The sequence below is a fragment of the Athalia rosae genome, chromosome 4 (assembly GCF_917208135.1).
Source record: "Athalia rosae chromosome 4, iyAthRosa1.1, whole genome shotgun sequence".
NCBI lineage: Eukaryota > Metazoa > Arthropoda > Insecta > Hymenoptera > Athaliidae > Athalia > Athalia rosae.
This window is the reverse complement of record NC_064029.1, coordinates 15,369,171-15,381,982: the sequence shown is the minus strand read 5'-3', so window position 1 is coordinate 15,381,982 and position 12,812 is coordinate 15,369,171.

Below are 12,812 nucleotides of genomic sequence, written 5' to 3'. Positions count from 1 at the left end.
ATCTTCCCTTGACCGAATTTTCCTTCTCCGTCTTGATTTGTTGTTTTTTTTTTTTTTTTTTCTTTCTTTTACGCAACGAGACTGACCGACGCAACGGTTACCCTACGTTATTACGTTTTCCATGTATACTTAAGTATCACAGACCGTAATAATCTTTTCTATAATATCCCGAAATTAATATACCAAGGACCGCCCAAGCATGGAAGTCCATCGGGCATCCGGGTTTTATGGTACCTACCAACCCGTACGTACGCCGGTTATATGTGTATATACTTCGAATGCCTCCGCTCCACCATGAATGAGACGGGGGTCTCTCACTTGCGAATGATTTATGATTTACCGGCGATACTTTAGGTTCGGAAATGTTTTCTCTCCTAGGTATCCACGTCGTACACCTATAATGTTCGTAGACAATGTTTGGGTAAAACGTAACTGGTCTCCTCGACTGTTACACGGATAAAATGTTAACATTTACGATCAAGAGATCGACCGGGTGTCCGACACTAAAGTATCGACGTTACACCGCCGGCGCGCGATAAATTATCAGTATAATATGACACAGCTAATCTTTGGCCGAGGCAAAAATTTCAAGGGAATGCGGGTAACGTTGCAACGCAAGTTTTAGTCAGACCAGCTTACAACCTACCGTAATGTAGGTATACTATACCTAGGCGAGCTCGTTTGCGTTTTTGCACTCATGAATCGATCGGTTGTTTGTTGCCGCTGCAGCCCCCGGGCTTTTGATTCTGGTTACGGCTGCCGGCTGCCGCTGCTCCCGTTGTTTCGGGCTAGCCGCGCACGGTCCGGTACATTGCGAAATGTACGCGTCGGCACCAAGTTAATCGAATCTCGAGGGGCCTGCCGGCAATAAGTTGCATAAAAATTACCAACGCTCAACGTCACTCAAACCGTTCGCCGGTACTCTCGTTTCTCTATTTTTTTTCCTCCTCCTCTACGTATCTACGCGCGATACGCGCGAGCAATAAACGCCCGTTGCAATTGGCTTGAATTTTTTTCGAAATTCGAAGGAAACTATTCGTCATACCGCGTACGCGCGATCAAATTTAACGTGCGATCGGTAACGACAATCGTTCGCGATCGATACGGCATAAGAACGAGTAAAATTCTAAATTTTTGTCTCGGCTGTTCCAGTTTTGAGGGGGTGAGTTTATTTATTTTTTTTTTTGTTGTTCACCCTAACGACGACCCACGGGTACCGTGGACTCGTTCTTCTCACGGGGGAGTATCTGAAATCTGTGCGGAGGTACGGAACCCGGGTATAGCTGAGATAATGTTGTGTACCAACTACTAAGGTATACAGAGAGGGGCCCATCGCGTGGGTAAACTTCCTCCCTTTCAGCAGACACAGTGGCGGAAGCGAGTTGTAAATTTCAACTCTGCCTTAGCGGCGGCAACGGCAGCAGCAGCAGCTCACCTAACAACTCGGTATAGTATACCGTATAGCCTGACTTTCCGGCTTGTTCGAGCTGCCGACCAGACTCGACTTTCGGGTTTTGGCTTCTGATAACCCAACGGCTCGCCCACGGTATCTGTGCTTCTTCTCAAATATTGCGTCTTTTACCAGCTTCGGCTACACCACGAGTTACACGTACTATATGTATATTCGGCCGTTTCTTCCGTTAGTCGAGCCGATTCCGGCCGAAGGGAGAGAACAAAAAGGAGAAAGGAAAAAACGGGGGGGGGGGGGTGAAAAAAAAAAAAAAAAAAGTCACGTATCGCTTTGGAAATATAATCGTACGGTGCGTGTGCGGAGATGAAGCTGAGCTGAGCTGAGCTGAGCTCGCGAGCGCAGAAGTTACGGGGGTCTCCGGGGTCTATCTCGGGCATTCGGACCCTAAGAAAAGGGCCAAGAAATGGAAAAGGTTTTGGTTAAATTGGGAAAAAGTTGGAGGGTATACGGTATAACCCGACCGTTCGCCGTGCGTAGAAGCGCGTACACGCCCGTCCCACAAAAACGCGGGGGTTTGGATTCGAGTTGGTGGAATATTTCTTTACGTACAAAGTGGAATTTTCATTCATTTTCCCCGAGCCTTGAAACCCAACCGGGGCGACCGGGGCTTAACTTACAGCCTCATATTTTCTCGGATATGTATATTTATATTAGATTCAAGGATTCGGATAAGACGCGCCTACACCCAGCTTTCTCATATATGAATTTTTTTTTTCGACTAGATATGTACCGTACACACAAGTCTCGGGTAGTTTTTTCTCCCACGTGCACCCCGAGCGTGTCGTATTTTGACTAATTCGACTGTACGACAAAGAAAAACAGAAAAAATCGAATCCTTTTTTTTACCGCAATAAACTGGACTCGAAACTCGACTAGACGTCCACGTATAATTGAGTCGAGATTATAAGTTGGAAATAAAAGTCGCCTACTCCGTGTAGCCTGAAGTATACAACGCGATGGAATAAATCCTTGATCTCTTTCTGCTCGGCGTTCAAGGATCGGCTACTGTTTACGGCATCGTCGGTATAAATACCATTGAAAGTTTCGATGTCGCCGCACATTTCTCTAACGTTTATACGTACGTCCCGTATAGAGAGATATATTTGCATAGCGCACACGTAGCCGTCGTCGTGCGGATCGCGAGTCACGGTAAGAACGTCGCGCGACGTTCTCGTCTCCTCCGAAACGAAAGGAGGTAGGTACGTACGTTATATACCTACTCAACGATCGCTCCCGGTTCTCGGCCGTATCCCGTCGGATGGACGGCGCGACGGTAAGCCGTTCGCACGACTCCCCTGCACATCGCGCAGAAACCTCGCGGATCGAACCGAACTTACACTCCTCCTCCTCCTCCTCCTCCTCCTCCTCCTCCTCCTCGAGAAACTCTCGTCCAGCGCACACCCTCCGGATCTCGTTACGATTCTCCGAGAAACTTTGCGAACGATGGATCGTCCTTCCTTCGGAAGGACTCGCAACCCTCCTTCTCCTTGTGTATTCTCACTTAATTTTTAGTCGTTAATTTTGATTTCAGATGCTTTTCTTGCTAGCTCGGCAGCGAGCACGGCGACGATCGAATCCAAGGGGTATGAACGTCGTTTCCGAATTCGCTGAATTTCCAAAAGCCGGACGCGTGAGAGCCGGTGAACGGAATCGTGAGACGCGAGAGAAAAAATAAATAAATAAAAAAAAAATTGGTGTCTCCTCTTTGGCTTTCGATCTACCTGGTCGGGAGACGCCGCGGCCACAGAGCATAGGAACCCCGACTGCTATCACTAAAAGGCGACTTGCGAAACGCCATTACCGCCGAGTCCCGATCCGAACGGATATATCGGATCCCTTGTCTCCTCAGGTACGTCGTTCTCGTTATCGGTAACGTTGTATCTCTCTACCCGTGGTGTGCGAAGCCACAGCGGCGGGTGGAACGACGCGTTTTACGCGTGAATTTTTCTCTCCTTTTAAACCGACCGGGGCAGGCAGGCGGGCGGGCGGGCGAGCAGGTAGGCAGGCAGGCAGGCAGGCAGGCGGACAGACGGAGCGACAGACGGACTAAAGGATTCGCACTTTATACCTGCACAGGGTGAGTGAAAACGAAGAGAAAAAAAAATAAATAAAAAACTTTGCTACACACTCGGTGTATATATATATGTATACGTGCGTAGAGTGACGTAGTTCAGAAGTCGAGAGGGATCTTGATAGGGCGTTAAGAGTTAGGGGCGTCAAAGAATTGGACGCCTCGAAAGAGAGCAGGTGGCACAGGTGTCCGTGTTTGTTTTTTTTTTATTTATTTTTTTTCTTCTCTTTATTTCTCATACCGTTGCACTTGGAGTCGAGTTCGGTCGACTTTCTTCAATTACCGGATTAAATTAACCCCTTTAACTTTCTTGAATTATTGTTTCCGTTAAAAAGGCCCCGATGCAAAAGTGTGCGCCAACTTCTGCAGCGGCTATACCGAATCGCATAATCGGACCCATTGCAGCTTCTGGTGATGAGAAAAAACGAGCGATGAATTGGGAACAAAAAAAAATGCAAACGGTATGAGATTTTTCGTTCCGCTGCAAGATGCGCTCGAAATATTTCCATATACCGAATCGCGCGTATTACATGTACCTGCGCCAAGTCGAAGTGCATAATCTTCGAAAGAAATCTCGTTGCGGCGGAGGAGTGTAGCCGAGGTTAAGAAGATGGGCAGAGGAGAGGCATATATCGAGAGAAAAGGAAGAGAGAGGAAAAAAAAAGCGAAGGTAAAAAGAAGAGGAGTAAGAAGAAGAAGAAGAAGAAGAAGAAGAAGCAAAGTTTGTAGCTGGGAGGCGAGTTGTAACTCAATGTACGCGCGACCCTACGAGTGCGATGGAGAGACGCCGACGCCCCCAGGTTGTGTATATTTTTCTTCCTATCCGATATCTTACGCGGCGCGGTAAACAGCAGAAAAGGAATATATATATATATATATCCGAGGCAATGAAGCCGTCAACCTGGCCAAGGAACCGCGCGGTCCGCAAAACTTATCGCGCGTAGCGATAAAATGGAAAAAATAAAACGAAATCGCAAATGAATAAATAAAATAAAATTATAAAATAAGGTATAGGCGCACCTCTGCTTATTTCGTAATCAACGTGAAACGCGGATAATTCGAAGCACCCTAACATCGGAAACTTGGCCAGACAAGACTGCAGCTTCGAATAAAGTCTGTAAAGTTCATCAATTTTGTCCCTGCTATATTTAATTCTTTGATTTAATTTTTTTTTTTTTTATTTCAATTTCTCTTCCAACTCGGTTATCCCCAAGGTTCGGGTCACGGGGGTGTGTTTGTGCCACCGTTTCGCCACCGTGTCCACGGAATACGATGAATAATAAATTTTCTCCAGCTAAATAAATGTGACAGGTGAGCAAGTATGGGGATACGTATAAGCGCACATTAATCTCGACGCGGATCAAAGATATTGATTCTATCGTCGAGATGAGTGCGTATAAATAATTCAATCCAGATAAGGCGATACGGTATTACCGTATAGTTTGCATATATATATACACGTCGACGAAGTAAATGACCGCGTCGCTTTATAATTTCTAATGTCCTTTTATCGGCCTGCAGTCCGCTACAGCGTAGGTAACCAATACAATAGACGAATATACCTGTAACGGAGAAAAATTTTTATACATCCATCTCATTACCATATTACGAAGCTTGTATTACGTCATAGCACCTCACGGCTTACAACTGAATATTCAATTATAACGATTACACTCGTGCAGACGAACGTTTGAACTGTGCGTTTTTCTTCGTGGCATAAAAAACTAGAAAGTGTATCGAATGAGAACAAAAAAAAAACAAAGAAACAAAGACAAATGGGAAAATAGTTTACAGGCGGATGCGCCCCTCGTGGCGGGGACGACTCCGATTCAATCTCCTTGGCGTCTAGAATCGTCGTCGGCGTAGCAATGAAAACGCGTTCGGTAACATCGCCGAACGTCGGACGCGAAATTATTCGAAGATAAAATGAAGCTAACGGCAGAGATTCGATACACCGAATGATTGAACGTTACGCGTGTATTTTTCATTCATTTTTACGTATTACACGTTGGCGGTGACAATAATTGGCCTTACGGCGCTGTATCGGATGCTTGGGAAAAAAGAATCGAAGTCAGTTTATCTCCGGCGACGAAGCTTTCGTACAAATTGCCACTTGGTCGCTATCTGAGATCCCTGAATATATTTAATTAGAATTAATGCGAGTGCCGGGTAAAAATTAGCATTGCTGATTAACCCGAGCTATCGCCTATGTGGCTATAATTAAACGCATATATACACATAGGCGGTGTACGTAAAACCTATGTATCATGTGTAACTTTTATATGCATATAAACGCGCGGTGTTCGCGGCTATTACGTCATGCGTTAACGTTGAAAACAGAAGGTGTGAAAACAGCCGAATTCTACGAGCGACGTACCTCCTTTACACCTGTAAGGTGATATAAAAGAGGGTCCTACCAGACCTTTATCTCACCTACGTACCGAACGAGCCCTTGGCTACCGTTCGTTTTTTTTTTTTTTTTTGTACGTACACCACGTGCCACGGTCGTAGAAATGTCGATTCGACAACGAATCGAAGGTGGAAAATTTATTCGACGTTTTTTTTTTTTTTTTGTTTTCGAAAATCTTCGTTGCGTAGGACGCTTGGCGAAATTTGGATATATATATATATATATTCGTTCGTCGTGCGATATGAAAATCGCCGTTTAGTCGAGCAAATAAGAATCACGTAGTATCCGCTCGTACTCGCGGTGAGTTCCAAGGAAGTCTCGACTGGCGGAGTTGGCTGTCATGTGTCAGGATTAGACGAGACGGTATTACGTTTCTGCCCGGAACGTTCGTATGATCGGAATGGATAAATTTTCTATTTATATGTCGGAGGTATCGCCGCGGGGCGTTCTCAGTTTCCTCTTCGCACCGACGACGCCGGTAGATTCGAGACTCGCCTCGACTTCCGTAATAAAGATGTACGTACGTACGCGAAGGTGAGGGAAATTCTCTTTTTTCATTATCTCTTTCATCGATCGAACGAGAACGTACGACGAAAAATTCAAAAATGCCAACGACATTGGCGATTTTATAACGATGCGCTCACTTTTATCGCCACCCAGAAATAACTCGGCGTTTTGTCCTCGGGATATTATACACGTATACGTACACGCGGCGGATTTCCCGCATATGCAACAACTTCGAGCTGTAACGCTAACTTCGATGCAGGTGCGAATCGGATCAGCATTGTCACGTTTCTATAGCATTTGTATAGGTATTATATTATACGTGCAAGCCAGGGGTCCCCGACGTCCGAGAGGACTAGGGTATGGGAATTCTCGTATCGATTCGATTTACAATGTTACGTATTATCGGTTGCGGTCGCCACGGTAGAGGTATATACACACGTACGACCGGGTTACGGTATAGCTGCTACTATCTCAAGCTCTATTCTAGTCGCGATCGTACCTACCAGCTGTATTCTCGCGTCTATAATACATCGTCCGGATTCACCGTCCCTCCGTTTCTCCCGCATTTGTCCGTCGCTCTCACCGTGTATGCGGCGGTCTACGTGTTATACACGAAGAGAGCTTGGAGCACACAGCGCGAACCAATCATAGCACAGTCGTTCCTGTCCCGGAAACCGGAAGCGAAGGAATCCCGCGGGAGAACGGAGGGTGTACCGTGGCGGGGTGACGGGGGGACGGGGGAGGGGGGGGGGGGGGGTGGTGGGTCAACGGGGGCGATTCGCGGGGGGTGAAAGGGAGCCGAGAACGCGAGGAGGGGGGGTTGCGGAGGATATTGAGAGCGACTTGCGTCGCGCTGGACATAATTTCCGCTCGACGAGATCGGAATGGCTAATGACGTCACATCCACCTAGCTCCGTCCTTCCTTCGCTGCCCGCTCCTTCCTGCGGGGTTTCGCGGCGCGGTTCGGTCCGTTTATGCAAAGCGTGTGTATGGGTCCTTTCGCGCGAATCGCGAGTCTCTCGAATTTTTCGACGAAAATTATTCTCGGTGAAAATTTTTCGTTCTATTTTTTTTTTTCTTTCCTCGCGTATTCGGCTTTGACGATTCACCGTGAAGTACGTCCGATTGCGCGACGAAAACCTGCGGGCGTCCCGTGGGCTTCCGTTTCCCCCTCCCCTCCGTTTTTTTCCCCCGTATTAGCATTCTTAATTTTTCGCGGAACGAGAAGATAGTCGCACGTCGCAAACGTCGAGCGAGAAATGGGTAGAATAACGCGGACGAGGATCCGTGGGCGATTCGTCTACGGCGTAGGTATAATAAATGTATGGGTAATTTCGAATAAGGGGGGATGGGGTGGTGATGGTGACGGTGGTGGCGGTGGGTACGCACGGGAGGGATCGTGGAACGGCCGCATGTGGAGGTTGGATAAATTAAAAAATCTCTATTATTTGGATTTCCTTTCAGTTTCCGTTATTCCATGCTTTGGAACGGAGCGGAGCCTTTCTCGTTAACGTCACCGACGAACCAGATGAAGTTTTTCATTAGCGTCGCGACGCATTCCTGTTAGACAGGCGGTCGGTGAGGAGCACAGGCGGGCGGGCATGAAGCCGCGCCAGTCGCGGGGGCAGGTAGCTGGATATGTGACATTAGCTTTACGCGCTCCGCACTACCGCTGATGCCTCGTTGGAACGGGGGACATTTTTAATTTCAAACCGGAGGCGCGCACGAACCACCTATCGGCTGCCAAATATTTCCGACGCTTCGTCACCTCGGCGATTCCCCACGTAAATGTGTTCCCCCCCTTTTTTTTGCTTCTTTTTTTTTCCCCTTTTTTTTTCTCTCTCTCTCTCTCCCCGTCAACCCCGCTTCGGCTCGTCGCGACGTTACACACACACACACACATCCCACTCCGGATCCGTTCGGTTTTGACCGCGGAAATTCTTCGCGTTACGGGCGGCTTCGTTATCATCACCGAAATTCTATTTTCTCGTCGCTTCGTCGAAAACCCCGTGGATTCCCGATACCCCGCCGGGTCGCGGAGCCGTTGATTCCGACGCTGACGTCGATCGCGCCGATGCCGCGGGTGCAATTAACCCCTCGAACTCGAGTCGCTCAATCTAACGGCGTGTCAATTATGCCTTATACGATATTCCGTATATAGCTAGGAAGAATTTCCCATTCGGATAATAATAGCGGACTCGGTAACGGTCGTGGGTTCGCGTCGTACGTTCGAGTCCCCGTGACGCTGTAGATACGAGGGAGAGACGACTCGACGACACCCACGGCGATTTTTTCAATACCAAATATCCGAGTCGCTGTACGGAAGATAAACTACAAGTTGGTTATAGGCGGTCAGAAATAACGCGTAGGAAATTACTTTGAAACGGTATCCTCGCGGTTCGGTGGGCGGGATTTATCCAGCGTGAAGCCGTACGGCTTTTCGGGGCAGATCGTATGTGACGCCGGGGAGACGACGTTAATATTTAAACCAGACTCCCGAGTTCCGTCCGTCTCGTCGTCCCCGCGTTTCCCGAAGCCCGTAGCCAGGAACCACCTCCGCGCTACTCCTCCTACGGGTTTCACTCCCCGACTTCCACACGGACATCCCGTTTTCATCCTCGTTTCAAACAACCCCGAGCCGCGCCGGGATCGACGCCGGGGTTACTACGGCGAGGAGCGGCGCGCGAAGGCACCGTACTACCCCCATCATTTATTTATCGCCAAATGAAGCGAAACCTTTCATTAATTAATGGGATTTCTCTAGCCGATTCTCACGACGTGTAACACCGCTGGGCGACTGTCGACGCTCGTTTTCTATTAAAACGAAGCAATTAGGAAATCTCTTCGCGTTGGCGGAAATAAGTTCGCGCGATATCGGCGAACTCCGACCCTTCCCTCGCGATCTGAACTCTTCAACTTGGATTTTTCGTAGAAATCGGATCCATTCCGGTCGAATCGAAATTTACCTTACCTCAGAATTTTTCTCGGAGTCAGGAAAACTTCGTCGGGTCAAACGTTTCGCGTGGAAATTATGAGAGATGGGGAAAAAAAAATATTCCGCGAGTATTTTCCGGGAGTCGGTATACCCACACGTCTCGGAGGTATAATATAAGGGTTGCGAGTTAACAATAAGTGGCGCTTGAATGTAAGTCAAGCACTCGGTAAAAGCTGGTACAGCGAGCGAGATAACCGTTATATAAGAAAGAAAGAGAAAGCCGGTTGTTTTAATTAGTTTTTAATTTGTTTCGCAATGGCGAGGCGTGCCTTCATAATTCGAGGCGTTTTTACGCGAGGAGTTGGCACGGCGAGGGCGTTACGGGGGTGCCGCGTTGTGTTCCGTTGCGGGAGTGCGTGGATTCCCTTATACAATACCGGTTACCTTGCTCTCCCCGTTCACCGTCGACGGTAAAGTTACCACCCCGTGCAAACTTTGTTGTTTCGCGTTAACGTTTCGCCTTCGCAAAACTCGCCCAGGAAATTAGTCTACAACGAACTCTCGGCTCGCTGCAGAGAAAACTCACCCCCACCCCCACCCCCATCCCCCGCACTCTACATCCACGTATATCTGTGCGCGAATTTTCAAATCAACCTGACCACCGCCGGCCGAAACAAACCACCGGAAAATATAAACGCTTCTGTTCCTGCCGGCTAATTAAAGTTCGAAGTAACGAACGCCTCGTACGGTCGGACGTCCGCGGAGAAAACTCGCTACGGACGTTTTTTACATATATCATTCGCATCCGACGCGTCGTCGCTAGAGGAAAAACTTTCCCTCGATTTTTCCCCGTTTCGTTTCGTTTCATCATCTATCGATTGAGATTCGGCGAACTTCGGGGTGGTGCGGGGTTTAATTTCCTCAAGTTTGGACGAAGAATGGCTGAGAGGGCGGGTGGGGGTGGGGGTGATGGGGGGGTACGGAGGAATTCGGATGTACTACGGCTAGCGCGAGGTGTACACGTGACGTGTGTATACACGTATATATCTACGCCGTTGGTACGTAAGACGCGTAAGCCACGTTATAGTAATCAAAGTTGTCGCGGCGGCATCCGAGAGTTTTCGACCCCTGCAACGCGGAGTTCAAACCCCCGGTCGGATGGAGAATGCCTCGGTGCTCCGCTCCGCTCGCCGTCGGCGTCGGCGGCGGCGTCGGTGGTGGTGGTGGGTAAGCCCCGGGATTTATGGGGGCGTCGCGACGTCCGTCTTCACTCCCCGTGAAGCCCTTCCACCAACTTGGGAACCAAGACCACGGAACCGAGGCACGGAAACCGCAACGCCGAAGTCGTTAGCCGTAACCCAAAAGCAAAGGGAACGGCTAACGCGCGACGTCGACCGGTTCGCGTAAACGCGCCGCCGGAATTATGTAAACTTCACCAGCGGCAGGTACGGAGAGTACGGAGAGTGCATACCGCGGGCACCGAGAGAGCATCGAGTAACCCCCGGCGATTCTTATTCCCTTCGAATAGTTCCGCGACTCGGCCCGTCCGTTTTTCGGGGGGCATTTTTTCGGTACGAAAAAATTTGGTAAAATCGAACCGTTGTTAACGACAAAATAAATTATCATTCTCCCGTTACGTAGATCACGGGGTATCGCAGATTTACTGGAAGCAACTGTCGTTAAACCGTCCACGCTCGCAATGATATCAGTATGCCGGCTACGTTTCGGCCCACATCCCTCGCTCATCCCTCAACTTATTGCGGCTTAGGGGATGCTACTCTTTCCCTACTCCCTCCCCCCCCCCCCCGCCCCCGCCGCTAAAAACCCGAGGGTTCTACCTGCGGGCTCCACGTAGTTCGCCGTATCCCTCCTAGCGCACGTCCGTTACCGGTCCAAAGCCCGTAAATTGTTTCCGTCATAATTTCGGATACAGCTTTTTCGCGCCCCGCTTTCTACCCTGGAAGCTTCGCTGTAAACGTGCATCAGTGTGTGTATGTGTATGTATGTGTATACACGTACACGCGTCGCGGTGTCTGAAATATAATAACCGAGAGCTATATATACACGAATTCCGTGTGAGGATAATTCGTACGCACACACACGTGGATTTTGGACGTCTGGCGCGAGTTTGGTAAAAAAAGAAAAAAACGAAAAAAACGAAAAAAACCAACGACCGTTCGGCTTTTATTTGTAGAATGAAGTTCTGATTCGAATTCCGTGGACCTCCACCGAGCATCCATCTAAGCCCACATTTTGACAGGGCACATTAACTCCTCGTAGGCGGCCTTTCGAACAACAAAAACGGAGCAGCCCATATCGTAGCACGCTGTGCTGCGCACGGTGAAGGGTGAACGGTAGCTCAGCAGGTGAGCCTTCCGGGGACTCGATGCGGATAACCGCCGCCCCGTTGAGTCGAGGACCATCTTTATGCTCGTGTCTCAGAGCTAAATATCAACCCACTTTATACAAACGGTATAAATAATAATAAGAGAAACTTAACAATGATATACGGAACACGCACGCGTCCCATAAGAAAGCGGAAGGGAGAATTTCTCGCTCTCGTTTATTCACGCGGTTCGGAACGAACGAATCGAATGGACGTCGTTGACCACAATTTTTCAGATTCTGGGCCCATCGAGGGGTCGCTCAAGGTTTACGTTTTGTCCGTTCCCCGGTTATGATGTCGACGCGCGACGAGGATAGTTGGAAAAATTTCGGTGTCGCTTCTCTTGCCTCTAATTTAATTTCCTTCTCTCGTTCTTCGTCGTTATTGGATTACATATCCAGCGCGGAGCGTTGAGACGTTTCCGGTAAAACGCGGGACAGGTGTGACACGGCGATCAACGGTAGAACGTGACCTTCGCGCGAAAGATAAAAATGGAAGATGAGCAGCAGCTGCGTTTTTTTTATTTATTTTTATTTTTTTTTTCGAGTCTTCGACAGTTTCCGTGATACGTATAGATAGACGCGTGCGATCAGTTATTGGAACGTTTGATCTCCGAGCGCAATTAGAATTAGTTCGTTTACGTTAGACTCGGAGCGCCGAGGGGGCTCGTTAAATCCCCACGATATATATATGAAGCGCGGCTTTCGACGGTTCGATGAAAATCGGGAATCGCCTCGATGACGGTCATTTTCGGTCGTTCCAAGGTACGCGGGGAACGTGGAACGTGTATATATACATATATATACCGAGGAAGGATTAATCCTGAGGTCTGAATGTCGCAATGCGGCAAGGAGTGTAGCGCTACTTCGCACACGTAGAGTATTTCGGTAGCGATTCCGGTTTGCGAATTGTCGCCGGGTTCAACTCGACGCTCGTAAAGGTGAGAGGGAACGCGAACGTTGAAAACTTGTACAGCCGTCGCGCCGGTGCGGCGAAATGTCCGTAGGCGCGGTGCGCGGGTTCTAGCGAAAT